The sequence below is a fragment of the Canis aureus genome, chromosome 22 (assembly GCF_053574225.1).
Source record: "Canis aureus isolate CA01 chromosome 22, VMU_Caureus_v.1.0, whole genome shotgun sequence".
NCBI lineage: Eukaryota > Metazoa > Chordata > Mammalia > Carnivora > Canidae > Canis > Canis aureus.
In genome coordinates, this window is record NC_135632.1 from 29749455 (window position 1) to 29763356 (window position 13902).

At 35.4% G+C, this 13902-nt stretch overlaps 1 long non-coding RNA gene across 3 annotated transcripts in view; it reads left to right on the forward strand.

Annotated features, from left to right (window-relative positions):
* Nucleotides 1-13902, forward strand: part of LOC144293974 (uncharacterized) — a 129870-nt gene that overhangs the window by 77881 nt on the left and 38087 nt on the right. Inside the window, exon 5 of one of the 3 annotated variants that reach the window (XR_013361327.1) lies at nucleotides 754-976. The exons of the other annotated variants lie outside the window; for them this stretch is intronic. This is a non-coding gene — a long non-coding RNA (uncharacterized LOC144293974). Of the gene's footprint in view, nucleotides 1-753; nucleotides 977-13902 lie in introns of those variants that run through there. 3 annotated transcript variants of the gene reach the window in all.

Genomic DNA, 13902 nt, shown 5'->3' on the forward strand with positions numbered 1-13902 from the left:
GATTTGCAAAATGCAATTGCCTTGTACACAATATCTTCTGCAGTTGTAATAGGGATGGGTTTATAGACTCCTGAATGCCTTTCTTCTCTCTGTTTCCCAAATTTAGGCAGAGGAAATGTGCTTTCTGGGGTGAATGCAGCCTGGAACACATTTCCCCATTGCTCAACTGTTTCTTTTTCTCCAGTTCTTTCTTGCCTTCCTCAATTAAGAATTTTCCCTCAATTGCTAAGGCAGAGTTTAGAAACTCTCCACTTACTGAGAGTTTGCTGTATTACAGTTTCAAACCCATTACATGTCGGGGACTATACTCTTTCAAAGCCTGCGTTACTATATTTTTACTTATGTGAATTGAATGAAGTAAAATAAAACATGAGAAAGTCACTTGAAAAAAAATCACTACGCAAATATAAACAGTAGTTTTAATGGCAGTAATAATCACTGATATAAGATGAGAGTTAGTAGATATTTAAAAATCACTTTTTGATTCTCAGTGGGCCCACTCTCCAGGTAGTATTTTTGCTATTTGCATTCCGAAGCCTCAAATGTTTCAGTGTTAATAGAAAGAGTAAAAATAATGGTTATTATTATCATCATGATAGTTTAATGAATATCCACAGGATGCACAACAGAGTCTTTTATAATTACAAAGGTGGTAATTTGAAGCCAGAAATATCAGTGTTGACAGCTCTGCCTCTTTAACAACACACGGAACTTGTATAACAGTTGTTTATTTGTCCTGTTTTGAACTGGCAGGTTTAGAGATGATGATATATAAATATCCCTGCTCTGGTTTTACTTTGAAGACTTTAATAGAATATCAAAAACAGCTGACATGAAGAAATGAGGAATCACGGGAAGCAGAGGAGACAACAGAAGTGAAAGCAACCAGCTTCTTTAACCACATGTATATGACTTCCTGGTGATTCCCAGCACGGCTTCCAGGGCAAATAAACTGCACTTGCACCATGTCAGAAAAGTGGAGGCCTATCCTTGAATTTCTATGTAACTCATAGAGATGGAGGGTTATAGCAAAAAAGGATACAGATTTTGCAGTCAGACACCCTGCCCTGAAATCCTGACTCCACCAGTGACTACTGGTTTGCTCTTTAAATCCCTCCTTCTTGAGCCACTGGAACCTCTAGCTCTTCTAGTCCCTCTTTCTTCTTCAAGTTTATTATTACTTTCAGAGTTTTCTTTCATTTTCAGTGTACCCAAGATCTTGTGGTAGATCACTTCAGCCAGTCTTAACACTCTCTGTACCTGGCCTATGTTTGCAGGGTAAACCTTCTTCTGTGTTTACCCTGCAAACAGAGGCCCATCCAAACATCCACTTTCTCATTCCTGGGTCTTTCATTGCAGCTGGTGGGGTGGGGGAAGAACCCCAGGGCATCACAGTGTTACTGAGGTTGCTCTTTTCTCTTCCCTGCTCCCTGACATCAGCAAGGCTCCCAAGATCACTTGAAAAATTCTTCATGTGTCAGTGATTTCCTGCTCCCATTACCCACAGTAGATGGCTGTCCTAAAAGTTCACCTCTCATCTGAGTTTCCCATTAGTGCTGCTTCACTTTCAGTAGTTGATCTTACCTCTTAATGTACAGATAGTATGGCATTCTCAGGCAGCAACCCTTTAGCCTTCTGTGTAAACTGAAAAATTATATATGAACCACCTTGTCTCCTTCATCTTGCCCCAGGGGAAGAGGTCGGCTAAGCCTTCTGTGCTCTTCATGTTATCTCCTTTATTCTACCAGAATTAGGTTTCTTATTCCTCTCTCCAACATTTCTACCCTCTCTTTTTCTGTAGACATATCCTTCATTGCCTAAAACATATTCAAGGAAAGAATTCCTTTACAACTCTATATTCTCCTTTAGTTGCTGTCTTATTTCTTTCTCTTCAGTCCTTGCTCAGTTTCTATAAAGTGAAGTTGTTTCCAAGGGTCACAGTTTCAAATATTTGTTGGAGACCAGCGAGTCAGTAGTGAAAATGAGCAAAGAGGGTTAAATATAAGGTAATCATGGGCTTACCTTTGTCTGAAACTGACACTATTATGCCCTTTGCTGTCATATGGGAGTGGGGGTCCAGTTTCGCTAAAACATCTGATTTTGTTTTCCAAGAAAAGCAGGAAATCTGGATTTCCATTTGAAATATCTCAGTGTTTAAAACACTGGACAGTCCTAACAAAGTACATATGTGGGCTGAATTTGGATTATATAGTTCAATTTTTAACTTTTGGCCTGCACTATCTTGATATCTCATTTAATCAACCTACTGCATTCTGTTTTCTGCCTCTAACACTCCTTAGGAATTGCTTTATACTAGCATTTCTCAAAGGTATATGTGGCCTAGAATATTCTAGATTTTGTTAAAACATAAGAATGAATTTTGATTCAGTAGATCTGGGGTAAATCCTGAGTTTTACATTTCCAGCAAGCTCCCACATAATGTTGCTGGTCTATAGACCAAATTGAATAGTAAGGCTTGAGAGGACCTGCTCATCTTTAGAGATTTATCTCATGATAAACCATTTAAAACTCCTCTCTTTCCCCCAGACTGAATCTTTCTTTTCTGTGCACCTGCTATATCCTGATCCAATACCTATAAAGGTGCCTGTAATTCTTCTTTTCATTGACATGTTTATGTGACTACCTACTGGTCTATAAGCTCCTCGATGGCAAGGACCACAACTTGCCCTTTTGCTTTCAAGCAGTACTGCAGTGGTAGGAATGGAATTAGTACTAAATAGCTTTGTCCATCTGCTCTCATTTCACATCAGGCATGTGTGTGCACGTGTTTCTTCTCAGAGGAGTTAGGTTGAAATGTGGAGGGTTCATTATGTTGAAGAATAGAGTCTCTTTTCACAAAAACTTCTGGCTTATAATAGGTTCCCAAAGAAGGATTCAGTGCCATATTTTGATAGATTTTTCTGTTCTATGTTCAAATTGGTCTTATAATGTCATCTTCTCAATTTGTGTTGCCAATTTGGGAAAAATACTAAATTCCTTTAGCTTTTATCTTTTGAGTGTTTCCAATACTTCCAAGGGACATCTGGAAGTTGTGTGTTATCTTCTATTATGGCTTGGTAAATATCATCCAGGGTTTTTCTGCTTTAGAGGCAGCCTGCCAGATATTTGAAGAGATCTAATTGTGTCTAGAAGTAAAGCTAAGAGTGGAGGGTGGCAATATAGGTACGGGGTTGTAAATTTGATGTATTCACAGACATTTTCTTTGAGTGGCAAGAGGCTTTCTAAGCATTGTGCTTCTTACTCAAATGTTTAATATGGTATGGTGAGGTTCAGAACTCTGGGTTCTTTAACCTTGCCTCACTCTAACTTGCATACTCTTCAATTGATCAATCGTTAAGTAATTATAAATAGCCTAGCATGTGTCCAACACTGTGACAGATATAAAAAATGGTAAGATATGTCTTGACATGATTTCCTGCCTACTAAGCATAGACGCAGTGTCTTAAAGAGACCACTGATTTAAGGAAAGGGATTAATGTTTGTTGAGGATTTACCATTTGCTATTCAAGGCTATAATTTATATTATTTAACATAGACTTTATATTATTTAACTCACACACTAAAACACTGACATATAGATATCTCTAGCCCTATTGTATAGCTGAAGGAACTGAAGCTAAAAGAAGCTAAGTAACTTGTTTAAGATGCCAAATTAGTAAGTACTTTAGCCAGAATTTCTACAGTTCTGCCTCCAGAACCCAAAGACTTTCAATCACAATTTCTAGCAGGGATCCTAATAAAATTCGACAAGGGAAATTCAGTCTTCCCTGCTTTTTGGCTTCTTTCCGTGTTTGGTTTCTAGAGGAATCTGGGCTTAAAGGGAGCTAGGTTTCTGCTGTTGAGAGAATCTTCAATAGCTCACTCTGGTGGTAGAGGTAGAGTTAGAAAAAAAAATTGTTAAAAGTAAAATGAAGCTGAGGGGCATCTGGGTGGTTCAGTCAGTTAAGTGTTAGACTCTTGACTTCAGCTCCAGTCATGATCTCAGGGTCATGAGATCAAGCCCCGTATAAAGCTTAGTGCTGGATGTGGAACCTGCTTGAGATTCTCTCTCTCCCTCTTCCTCTGCTCTTCCTCACTATTCACTCTTTCTGTCTTAAAAAAAAAAAAAAGAAGTAAATAAAGTAAAATGAAGCCAAGACATTTTGATTAAAAAAAAAAGATTTTATTTATTTATTCATGAGAGACACAGAGAGAGATAGAGGCAGAGACACAGGCAGAGGGAGAAGCAGGCTCCATGCAGGGAGCTCAATGTGGAACTTGATCCCGGGTCTCCAGGATCACACCCTGGGCTGAAGGTGGCGTTAAACCGCTGAGCCACCAGGACTGCGCAGAAATTTTGATTTTTGAAGAGTACACGGTATTCTAGCCTCATGCTTTACTATTGCCTGTATCAGAATCTCTTAGAGGGCTTATTAAAGTAGTTTTCTTGGCCCTTAAGGTTATGAATTAATAGGTCTGGGCTTGGGACCCCCAATGTGCATTTCTAATAAGCTCCTGAGTGATGCTGGTGTTGCCGACCACTGGACCACAATTTGAATAGCACTGATTTTGAAAATAAACATTCACTTATATATTTCATCAGTCAACAAATATTTCTTTTTTGAGTTTTTACTATATGCCACATATTATGCTGGAGAATTGGCTATATTGCCTACTCTGGACGATCAATTATTGTTGGTAATGTCTCATTTCCCAGGGATCTAATAATGATATAGTCAATCCTTTCAGAGATCACACAATAGCATTTTTATCTATGCCTGAAATTTTTTCACCTTTGGGTAAACTTCTAGATATGAAATTACTTTATCACAGGATAAAATATTTTTAAGAATTTTGATATGAAGTTACCAAATTATTTTTCAGAATAATTTTGCTAATTTACTATCTGACGGGATGGATGAGAATGTTTTAATAAACTTGCATTACTGCAGGGTGTTATGACTTCTGTTTAGGTGCTTATCTCCTCCTTGTTGATATGTAAGTGTGCTTACCTATCAAGGATATGGACTTTTAAAACAGCCTACTTTTTGAAGATTATATCTAACTTGGTGTTAAGTGACCTTGAAAAAATTGCTTTGTGACTTCCTGAATCACAAAGCAAAGAGAGTCTTGGCAGGAATAATTTGCCTTCTTTGGTAAATAAGTTACTAAATGGTTTCTAAAACATGAATTCCTTGAGAATGGACAAACCAATACTAAATAACCTTCAAGTTCTGACCAGTGTGATCACTGTGTTCTGATATTTAGGTTGCTTCCTTCGTATCTGCAGTACATTGAATGGAAGATGTAAAACACCTTTACACAAGGCAGAATGGAATACCAATTGGATCTCACTGACAAATCTAAACATGAGAAGGGTTATTTTCTGTTTATATTCAGTAATGCAAGCAAACTGAAAGAGACAGCAAGCAATGACACTAATACATCATTGAGCTGTTTTGTATTCATAACTTTTCAGTGATAGCACCTTTCTTTAATGCAGTATTGATTCAGCAAAGAAATGTTACTCTATTACTTTCTTGAGCTGTTGAATTAGGTTAAAGGACACTGTTATGGTTTTTAGCTGGAGATTGAGAATTTTTATAAACTAGTATCCCTTAAAATCACCCAAAGGTCACTGGCAAGAAAGTTGACTATTAGGTTTATGACAAATTGGGAAATGGGTTAGTTATCAAGTACATGGTATTTTAAGCAGCAACATAATTGGGTTTGGGAGGTGGGTAGAAATCCTTGGGAAGAAGAGAGCCTGATGGTAACTCCAAAATTAAAGAAGACCTATCTCAATTTTGTTCATTGAGAAGTTTTGCTCATTTTCCAGTAGTCATGACAAGTATCGGACAAAGGTAGACCACAGAGCTCAACACCCAACAGGAGGGAATTATGACTTCTCCTTTTTCCACTAAGCTTTTTTCTGGAGTGTCAGATCAAAGAAAGGTCTATGTTAATATGATAATGGATGCTCAGATGAAAATTGTGCTGGTTTGGGTAAATGCAAATCCACAAAATTATAGCAAATATTTATACAGAGTTTTTAGCAAAATAATCATTCCTATAATGAAATTTGACTAGTAATATATATATATATATGTGTATATATATATATATAGAGAGAGAGAGAGAGAGAGAGAGGAGAGAGAGAGAGAGATTGAGAGTCAATGTAGTTATATAATTTAATTTTTTTATTGCCAAACCACACTTTTGGATACTTCCCTTTGCTGACCACCAAAATTTCTGGATCTGTTTGTAGACTGAACTCTATCCTTTCTAGTGGTGGCCTCCTCAACCCAAAGATTGTTTGCGTTTATTTACTCTAAAAAAACAAGAATTGCTTCTTTTGAATGAAAATGAGAAAACAATATCCAAAGACTCAGGGAGATTGTTGTATAATGATTCAATGCCATACTTCATTGCTATAGTAATAACTTGTGAGGTTTGCAAGTTATTTTCACAGCTTGATTCACCAGCATTCCCTGTGGGCTGCAAACCATATTCTCTTTCCTCTTACTTTCTCTAGCATTACTTTGTCTCCTATATTGATAGGACGATAGAGTATAAATATATTTCTAGAGTAATTTTCCACAAATGGGGATGGTCATGAATAGGAGGCCCCCCATGTGCCTGTGTTTTCAGGCTCTTCAGGAAGATTTTTTTAAAAATCAAAACATGTCTTGATGTTTTCATTTAGAGTATCTTTCCTCTGTGTTAAATCTTGAAACCAGGTAACTCAGAATGAAATAATTCATCAGAATGTTATTAGACATTTGTACCTTAGCAAAAATCAGTTTTCAGGGCTTTGGATGGCTGAGAAGAGATTTCTGTGATGTGGGATGAGGAGGAAGGGGCTAGGGTGACGGAATTGGGAGGAAAGAGAAAGTAGTAGGACTTGGGCACAAGTTTCACATACTTTAATTCTGCCTAAGATAATTCCTGGAAGGAATGGCACAGATTAATAGAAATTTGCAAGGTGATTGGTTAACAGTCTTGATGTTCACTCCTTGCCCTATTGTCCATGAGGTTTGGGGCATGTCACTGAATCTGTCTCAGTTCACTCAACTGACAAATTGAGTGATTTGTACATGACTTAGCCCTTTTTCCTGCCTCACATGCTCCCTTTTTTTACTTGCATGCTGTTTCCAAATGGAGTGTTAAAGAACTGCTTCAACTATGGCATTTTCCTCATTAAAATTTTAGTAGGTTTCCTAATGAGATATCACCTCATACTGGTCAGAATGTCTAAAATTAACAAGTCAGGAAGCAATAGATGTTGGCAGGGGTGCGGAAAAAGGGGAACCCTCTTACACTGTTGGTGGGAATGCAAGCTGGTAAGGCCACTCTGAAAAACAGTGTGGAGTTTCCTCAAGAAGTTGAAAATAGACCTATCCAATGACTCAGCAATTAAACTATTAGGTTATCTACCCCAAAACTACAAATGTAGTGATCTGAAGAAGCACCTGCACCCTAAGGTTTATAGGAGCAATGTCTATTTGCTGCTATAAATGTCTATTTGGCAATAGCTAATCTGTGGAAAGAGCCCAGAGGTCCATCAACAGATGAATGGATAAAGAAGATGTGAGATATATATGTATATATAATGGAGTATTACTCAGCCATTGAAAAAAAGAAATCTTGCCATTTGCAGTGATGTGGATGGAGCTAGAGGGTATTATTTTAAGCAAAATAAGTCAACAGAGAAAGACAGTTATCATATGATCTCATGTGGAATTTAGGAAACAAATCAGGATATCATAGGGGAATGGAGGGAAAAATAAGACAAGATGAAATCAGAGGGAGAAAAATTATAAGAGACTCTTAATCATAGGAAACAAGCTGAGTGTTGCTGGAGGGAAGGGGTTAGAGGGATGGGGTAACTAACTGGTAACTAACCTTAAGGAGGGCAGATGATATGAGCATTGGGTATTATATAAGACTGATGAGTCACTGAATTCTACCTCTAAATTTAATAATATACTAAATGTTAATTAATTGAATTTAAATTAAAAAACCCTTTAGTGGGTTTCTTTTGCTTTAGATATCAGAGTTCAGATATTTAAAGAAACATTTAGAGTCCCCTACTCATAGCTGAGCCTATTGCCAACTTTGCCTCAATTAGCTCTTCCAGGCAAATCTCCCATGACTTACAAAGAAACCTGAATTCCCAGCTCTAGTTAAATGGATCTGCTCTGTGTCTCATCAATAAGTGTGTTTCCTAACTTTCATCATTCTCCCTGTATTACCCTGAATCACAATGCCCCTCCCCTATCTATTGTACTTTTACCAAGTCTTCAGGGTCTTATCACTTCCCCCTCTTATCTACATGCTCTGATTTGAATGACTGATTTGAATGACCTTCTTTCACTCAAACTCTGAATGCATTCCAACATCATACTTGTGATACCCTGACTTATTGCCCTATGTGGAGAGTTGTTTTGTTGTGGCTAGGTCTTAATATGTCACCTAGGCTCTAGGTTCCTCAGGACAAGGGAAACAATTTTCTGTTTCAGTATAATTCCTTTCTTATCTAGCAGTTGGTAGATGATAACACTATAGGTCTCTAATGTTAGGAGGATGCTATTTTTTGAAAATATTAAGCCAACACATATTTTACACTTCCTAAATCATGGTATAAAGTATATTTCCTTTCCACATGACTAAGAAACATCCATATGGCTTCTAGGGATGAGGTTAAAGTGGAAAAAGAGTGAATGAGACTATAGTGAGGAGCTAAAGGAGGAAAGAGTGAGATCCCATCTCTTTCCTTTTGAGATCCCGTGTGCTTGGAACAATCTGATCTACCATGGTAATTTTCTCTGGGTCTGAGGACAGAAAAAGAATGTCAACATGCTAATAATTTCTCTTGAATTGCCACTTTAGCTTCATCTAATATCTATTGATATGTAATGCTATCATTATCATTCTTTTGCAAAGGTTTCCTAACTTCTAAAAGACTTCTCTTTTTAGTTCACAAGTTATTTAGCAGTCCATTTAAATTTTCCCATTTTAATTTTAATGGTCTTTTCATTTTTAATTATTAATTTAACCATGATGAATTATGTGATATAAGTGATATCATTTTTCTAAAAATATTTTAAGGATTCCTTTGGGACCTTGAGAATGGATAATCTTGTAATTGTAATTGCTCCATGTGTACTTGAAAAGAGTATATTTTCTTGGTATATGTATGTGTATTAAAAAAACCCAAACACATACACACACACACACACACACACACACACACACACCTCTAAGCTTGACCTTGGTGATTTTGTTGTTCAATTTTCTATATGCATGCCGTTTTTTAAAAAGCTTGAACTATCAGCTTCTGATTGACCTGTGTTAAAATTTCCCCCAAATGATTTGGATGTATTATCCTTGCAATTATGATATTTTTTCAGAAAAAGTATATTTCAAACTGTGATTTTAGGTATAGGCTCATTTGTTATATCTTCTTGCTGGATTATTTTCATTGTAATCTTCTTCTATATCTCTATCAATGATTTTTCCCTAAGTTCTCTTTTGTCTGCTAAGACTGTTGTCACTACAGCTTCCTTATAATTATTTGCAAGATATATTTTTCTGTGTTATGTTTTCAATGTACTTCTTAAAAGCAACATAAAGCTGGGTTAAAAATAATCCAACTTGGGATCCCTGGGTGGCTCAGAGGTTTAGCGCCTGCCTTCGGCCCAGGGTGTGATCCTGGAGTCCCGGGATCGAGTTCCACATCGGGCTTCCTGCATGGAGCCTGCTTCTCCCTCTGCCTGTGTCTATGCCTCTCTCTCTCTCTCTGTCTGTCTCTCTCTTTCTGTGTGTCTCTCATGAATAAATAAATAAAATATTAAAAAAGAATAATCCAACTTAATATTTGCAGTTTCATAGGTGTATTATTAGCTTTATATTTATTTCAGTAATTGATATTTTGGGACTTTTTGCTTTCTGCTTAAGTTCTTATTTTAAAAATTTTGTTTATTTATTTTAATTCTAGTATAGTTAACATTCAGTGTTACCTTAGTTTCAGGTGTATGATATAATGACTCAGTAATTTTATACATTACTCAGTACTCATCATGATAATTGTACTCTTAATCCTCTTCACCTCTTTCACCTATTCTCTCACTCACTACCCTCTATAACCCTCAGATTGTTCTTTATAGTTAAGAATCTGTTTCTTGGTTTGTCTCTTTTATTCTTGTTTTTTCTTAAATTCTGCATATGAGTGAAATAATATGGTATTTGTTTTTCTCTGACTTATTCACTTAGCATTATACTCTCCAGATCCATCCATGTCATTGCAAGTAGCAAGATTTCATTCTTTTTAATGGCTGAATAATATTCTATGGTGTATGTATGTATGTGTGTGAGTGTATACACACATGCATTGTATATATTGTATGCATATATTAAATATATACTATGTACCTCCACTTCTTTTTTATCCATTCATCTAAACTATGGCTGCTTTCATAATTTGTCTATTATAAATAATACTGCAATAAACATAGGGGTACATATGTCTTTTCAAATTAATGTTTTGATATTTTTTGGGTAGATAACCAGTTGTGGAATTACTGGATCATATAATATTTCTATTTTTAATTTTTTAAGGAAACTCCATACTGTATTTCACAGTAGCTGCACCAGTTTGCATTCCCAGCAATAGTGCATAAAGTTCCTTTTTCTTCACATCCTTGGCAACACTTCTTTCTTGTATTTTTTATTTTAGCTACTTTCACAAGTGTGAGGTCATGTCTCATTGTGGTTTTGATTTGCATTTCCCTGATGGTGAGTGATATTGATCATTTTTTCATGTGTCTGTTGGCCATCTAGATGTCTTCTTTGGAAAAATATCTGTTCATGTCTTCTGTCCGTTTTTTAATTGGATTATTTGTTTTTTGGGGTTTGGATTATATGGGTTCTTTATATATTTTATATACTAACTCTTTATTGGATATATCATTTGCAAATATTTTCTCCCATTCATTTTGTTTTAGTTTTGTTGATTTATTCCTTTATTGTACATAACCTTTTTATTTTTATGGATTTCCAATAGTTTATTTTTGCTTTTATTTTCCCTACCTCAGGAGGCATATCTAGAAAAACATTGCTGTGGTTGACAAATTACTGCTGGTGCTGTCTTCTAGGATTATTATGGTTTCATGTCTCACATTTAAGTCTTTAATCCATTTTGAGTTTATTTTTGTGTATGGTATAAGAAATGGGTCCTGTTTCATTTTTTCACATGTAGCTGTCCAGCTTTCCCATTACCATTTACTGAAGAGACTTTTTCCCATTATATATTCTTGCTTCTTTTGTTGTAGATTCATTGACCATGTAATCAGGAGTTTATTTCTGGGTTTTCTATTCTGTTCCATTGATCAACATGTCTGTTTTTGTGTCAGAACCATATTGTTTTGATTACTGCAGCTTTGTAGTACATCTTGAAATTGGATTGTGATACCTCTAGTTTTTGTTTTTCTTTTTCAATATTGCTTTGGCTATTTGAGGTATTTTCATTTCTATACAAATTTTCGGATAATTCTAGTTCTCTGAAAAATACTGTCAGTATATTGATAGGGATTGTATTAAATCTGTAGATTGTTTTCAGTAGTATGGACATTTTAAGAGTATTTGTTCTTCTACTCCATGGGTATGGAATATCTTTCCATTTGTTTGTGTCATCTTCAATTTCTTTCATCAGTGTTTTATAGTTTTCAGAGTATAGGTTTTTCATCTCCTTGGTTAAGTTTATTCCTAGGTGTTTTATTATTTTGGTGCAATTCTAAATGGGATTCTTTCCTTAATTTTGCTTTTTGCTATGTCATTACTAGTATATAGAAATGCCGTGGATTTCTGTATATTGACTTTATATCCTTCAAACATCCTGAATTTGTTAATCAGTTGTAGTAGTTTTTTGGTGGAATGTTTTGAATACTCTAAATCTAGTATCATGTCATCTGCAAATAGTGACTGTTTTATTTCTTCCCTATCATTTTGGATACCTTTTATCTCTTTTTGTTGTCTGATTGCTGTGGCTAAGACTTGCAGTATTATGTTGAATAAAAGTGGTGAGAGTGGACATCTTTGGTTTGTTCCTGTTCTTAGAACAAAAGCTCTCAGTTTTTCACCATTGAATATGATGTTAGCTGTGGGTTTTTCATATATGGCCTTTATTATGTTGAGGCATGTTCTCTCAAAACCTACCTTGTTGAGGGTTTTAATAATGAACAGATGTTGTACTTTGTCATATGCTTTTTCTGCATCTATTGAAATGATCATTTGGTTTTTATCCTTTCTCTTGTTGATGTATCATGTTGATTGATTCGTAATTTCAATTGAATATTGAAATACCCTTGCATCCCAAGGATAAATCCCATTTGATTGTGGTGAATGATTTTTTAAATGTATTATTGGATTCAGTTTGCTAATATCTTGTTGAGAATTCTTTGCATTTATGTTCATCAAGATATGGCCTGTAGTTCTGTTTTTTGGTAGTGTCTTTATCTGATTTTGGTATTAAGGTAATGCTGGCTTCATAGAATGAGTTTGGAAGCTTTCCTTCTTCTTCTTCTTCTTCTTTTTTTTTTTTTTGGAATAGTTTAAGAAGATGTTAGCTCTTCTTTAAATGTTTGGTAGAATTCACCTGTGAAGCCATCTGGTTCTGGACTTTCATTTGTATGAGTTTTTTGATTACTGATTCAATTTCATTGCTGTTAATCAGTCAGTTCCAATTTTCTATTTCTTTCTGGTTTAGTTTTGGTAGTTTATATGTTTCTAGGAATTTATCCATGTCTTCTAGGTTGTCCAGTTTATTGGCTATGTTTTCATAATAATCTCTATTGAGTTGAAATTTTTCTTGCTTCTTGAGGGAGGCTTATATTGCTATAAACTTCCCACTTAGAATAGCTTTTGCTGCACCCCAAAGATTTTGGACCATTTTATTTACATTTTCATTTGTCTCCCTGTATTTTTTTATTTCCTTTTTGATTTCTTGGTTGGCTCATTAATTGCTTAGTAGCATGTTATTTAACCTCCATATACTTGTGTTCTTACATATTTTTTCTTGTGGTTGATTTATAGTTTCAAGTGTTTTGGTCAGAAAAGATATATGGTATAACCTCAGTTTTTAAAAATTTGTTGACGTTTGTTTTGTGGCCTAATAGATGATTTATTTTAGAGAATGTTCCATATGCACTTGAAAAGAATGTGTATTCTGCTGTTGGGATGAACCATTCTGAATGTATCTGTTATATCCTTCTAGTTCAATGTGTCATTCACAATTTCCTTATTAATTTTCTGTTTGGATGATTTATCCATTTATGCAAGTGGGGTGTTAAATTCCCCTACTATTATTGTGTTACTATTGGTTATTCTCTTTATGTTTTTTATTAGTTGCTTTATGATTTGGGTGTTTGCATGGTGAGTGCATAAATATTTGTAATTGTGTATTTTTATTGAATTGTTCCCTTTATGATTATATAGTGTCTTTCTTTTTCTCTCATTACAATCTATTATTTAAATTCTATTTTGTCCAGCATAAGTATTTCTATTCCAGCTTTTTTCCCCTTCCATTTGCGTGATAAATGCTTTCCCATCTCTTTACTTTGAATTTGCATGTGTCTTTAAATCTGAAATGACACTCTTATAAGCAGCATATAGATGAGTCTTGCTTTTTTATCCACTCTGTAACTCTATGTCTTTTGATTGGAGTATTTAGTTCATTTGGATTCACAGTAATTATTTTTTTAAGATTTTATTTATTTATTCATGAGAGACATGGAGAGAGAGAGAGAGAGAGGCAGAGACATAGGTAGAGGGAGAAGCAGGCTCCTCACAAGGAACCCGCTGCAGGACTCGATCCCGAATCCTGGGATCACACCCTGAGGTGAA